This window comes from Rhincodon typus, chromosome 2 (assembly GCF_021869965.1).
Source record: "Rhincodon typus isolate 14 chromosome 2, sRhiTyp1.1, whole genome shotgun sequence".
NCBI lineage: Eukaryota > Metazoa > Chordata > Chondrichthyes > Orectolobiformes > Rhincodontidae > Rhincodon > Rhincodon typus.
The window spans coordinates 114,667,565-114,671,463 of NC_063333.1; the positions used below are offsets into that span (position 1 = coordinate 114,667,565).

The 3,899-nt window shown below is 43.5% G+C and overlaps 1 long non-coding RNA gene across 1 annotated transcript in view; it reads right to left on the reverse strand.

Annotated features, from left to right (window-relative positions):
* The window catches only part of LOC125486793, a 29,911-nt gene extending 27,713 nt beyond the window's left edge, over window positions 1–2,198 (reverse strand). Inside the window, exon 1 of the long non-coding RNA XR_007265412.1 lies at window positions 2,105–2,198. This is a non-coding gene — a long non-coding RNA (uncharacterized LOC125486793). The remainder of the gene's footprint in view (window positions 1–2,104) is intronic.
* Window positions 2,199–3,899: the final 1,701 nt, after the last annotated feature.

A 3,899-nucleotide genomic window follows, 5' to 3' on the forward strand; every position in this document is an offset into this window, starting at 1 on the left:
GCTGACGTTTCGGGAAGGGTCTAGGCCCGAAACGTCAGCCTTCCTGCTCCTATGATGCTGCTTGGCCTGCTGTGTTCATCCAGCTCTACATCTTGTTATCTCAGATTCTCCAGCATCTGCAGCTCCTACTATCCCTGTAGAACACTGCTGGTCACAGGCGTCCAGCCTGAAAAGCAACCCTCCACCATTACTCTCTGTCTCCTCCCGTTAAGCCAATTATATATCCAATTGGCAAGCTCACACTGAATCCTTTGTGACCTAACTTTACTAATTAATCTACCATGTGGAACCTCGTCAAAGGCTTTACTAAAATCCAAATAAACAACATCTACTGTTCTGCTACCATCAATCTTTTTGGTAGCTTCCCCTAATCAATCTTTGCCTCTCTAAATGTCCATAAATCCAATCTTTTATAATCACCTCCAACAATTTACCCACAACCAAAGTCAGACTCATAGGTCTATAGTTCCTTGGTTTCTCCTTACAACCTTTCTTAAGCAAAAGTACAACATTAGCCACCCTCCAGTCATCAGGCACCTCATCCCTAGTTATAAATGATGCAAATATTTCTGCAAGGGGTCTTGTAATTTTCTCCCTTACTTCCCACAATATTCTGGGATACCTTAGATCAGATCCCGGGAATTTATCCAGCTTTATATTCTCTAAGGCCTGTCAAACATACTCTTCTGTAATATGAACTGTTTTTAAAACATCAAAGTTTATTTCTCTGCCTTCTCTAGACTCCATTTCTTTCTCCACAGTAAAAACTGATGCAAAATATTCATTTAATATCTCTCCTATTTCCTGGGATTCAACACAAAGACGACCTCCTTGATCTTTAAGAGGCCCTATCTGCTCTCTAGTTACCCTCTCACTCTTAATGCATTTGTTAAATCTCTTTGCATTATTCTTAAACGTATCTGCCGATGCTGTCTTTGTTATAATGTTTTGGTATGAAATACAATGACGCTCCAAATATGCCAGGTTTCATTAGCATCAGCAAGTAAATCAAGATTTCCAGGCTTAACTTTTGGAGTACATTTTATATTCTCTCCCGTTTACGTTATATTGCTATCAGTAGGCCATGACAGCAAGGCCCTACCCACTATGCTGCTAGATCAAAGATAAAACAGTATAGAGCTGGAGGAACATAGCAGGCCATGACAGCATCAGAGGAACAGGAAAGTTGACGTTTCAGGTTGGGACCCTTTTTTTTCTGAGGAAGGGTCCCGATCCGAAACGTCAACTTTCCAGTTCCTCTGATGCTGTCTGGCCTGCTGTGTTTCTCCAGCTCCATACTGTGTTACCTCTGACTCCAGCATCTGCAGTTCTTGCTATCCCCCCTAGACCAAAGGTATTGTTTGCTGCACAAGTTCACAGCATGTGGGATAATGCAGAGGGTAAATCTACTGACTTTGGGCCATGGCATCACAAAAATAGATTATCTGGACATTATTGGAATACTCTTTGCTATGAGTAAGTTGGATGCCAACCTACTAAAGTACTTTATTTTCTGTAAAGTATTTCAAGACATCCTTATGTTATCAAAGTAGTAAATCCAAGTCTTCTTTTCCTCTATTACATGCCACATGTTAGTACGTGGTAGTGGGTGGGGGCATGTCAAATAGGTTAGGTTGTTGGCCCACTAGCGTCCATCTACCCTCAAGCTACCCCTCCATAATATGGAGGGTGGGGGACTTCAAAATTGGTAACCCAAAAATTGACCCCACTATTATCCTGCCTGTACTATAAAATAACTGGTGTAAGCAGTTGGGCAGGAGTAGGAAGCCCACATTTTAAAAATGTTTTTAAAACACCAGGAAGGAAGAGGGGAGGAGGTTACAGTCTCTGGAGGGCGCACTTTGCCCCTTGGACCAGCCCCCAGAACATCCATCCTCACATGCCCCTGCATAATATAACATGTATACTTGAGGCCTGGTTGTTTGTTCAACTCCTTTATTGCTTGTCTTTGTGCAGGTAAGTTACATTACACCTCCAGCACAGTAATATCATGGCGCCACCTATATCTGACTCCAAGTACCACATTCTATAGAAATGCCACATAAAGTGGCAAAAACCTACATGTCCAAGGCCCCTAACATACCTGTGTTCCATTGGAGGCCTGCTTCGTGAGACTGCCTGCAATCCTGACAGTAACCCCTATCAAGCTCTGGCACTGCCGATGCTATTGGAGCTGCTGACCAATCTGAATGGCCGGCAGCTCAAAGGAGTAGAATGTCCTGCCACTGAGGTACAAAGTCCACTCTGAACAGTTCTATGTTATCTTCAGCAAATATGAATAATTAATGGCCAATTAAACTTTTTTTAAAGCCCGACTGACGCCTACATTACACTGACCATGTCACGAAACAGTTGACGTGGCAGTCGAGTGCGAGTAAGCATCCCAGTGTTTACAATGATAGGAGGGATAGAGGTATTATTTTTGGGAATGGAGGTGGTTTGAAGGTTGTCCTTTGACCAAGGGACACCCCCCAACCCCCTAAAGATGATTATACCTCCTTTTCATCATTATCGCCTGATAGAGATATATATCATGTTAGTTAAGCCACAGCTAGAGTACTGTGAGCAGTTCTGGTCTCCACACTATAGAAAAGATATGATTGCACTGGAGAGGGTGCAGAGGAGATTCATCAGGATGTTGCCTAGGCTGGACTGATTCAGCTATGAAGAGAGAAATGAGACAGGCTGGGGTTATTTTCCTCAGGACAGAGAAGCTGAGGGGTGATCTGACTGGGCTGCACAAACTTCTGAGGAGTATAGACAGGGTAGATAAGGATAAACTTTCCCCTTGGAAGGTGGGGGGGGCGCATAACCAAGCGGCACTATTTTAAGGTAAGGAGCAAGAAGTTTGAAGAGGATTTCAGGACTGTTTTCACCTGGAAGATTGTGGGTATCTGGAACTTCATGCTTAAATGGGTAATAGAGGGAGCTGGGGGGGAAGCTCAAGACATTTAAGAACTATTTAGATGAGCAACTGAAATGCCATAACATACATGACTACGGCCAAGTGCTGAAAAATGGGATTAGAATAGATGGATGTTTGATGACCAGCATGGACACGATAGGCTGAGGGCCCACTTTCCATGCTGCAAAGGTTCTATGACACTATGTTACGTATATTACAAATCCACCTCGAATACCTGTTGATCCCTTCCCTGAAGTGCCATGTGACCTGCTGCCCAAAGTCGTTGATTGATTTCACTCCAGAATTCATCAGGGCCACATAATAGGCCTGTCCATAGGCCCCCACATCACTTACTTCTTAACTCTGGCACTGCCAGGAATGCCTGGATCTATTGCCTGGCAGCTTCAGGGCGTGGGACTTGTTCCCAGTGAGGAAGTCTTGATATCCATCAATTTCATATGACTGCAGCATGTTATTGCTGCAAGGCAAGCACCTTCTGGGCAGTGGACTAGGAGTACACTGAAAACATTTCTGTCTTTAAGGTCCCTAGTATTATTACTCGAGAGAGAAGAGGACCCCTTAAAAATCAACGAGGTCATCTATGCATGGAGCCTCAGGAGATGGCAGAGATAAATAATATTTCACGTCAATACTTACTGTGGAGAAAGACAGGGAAGCTGGGGACTCATGGAAATAAATACTGATGTCTTGAAAACAGTCCACATTACAGAAGAAGAGGTGCTGGAGGTCTTGAAAAACATAAAGGTAGATAAATCTCCACAACCTGATCAAATGTACCCAAGGTCATTGTGGGAAGCTAGGGAAAAAATTGTGGGGCCCCTAGCAGACATATTTGTATCATCTACAGCCAATGGTGAAGACTGGGAAGACTGGAGGGTGGCTAATGTTGTGTCTTTATTTAAGAAAAGCTGTAAGGAGAAGCCTGGGAATTATAGACCAATGAGTCTGAAAT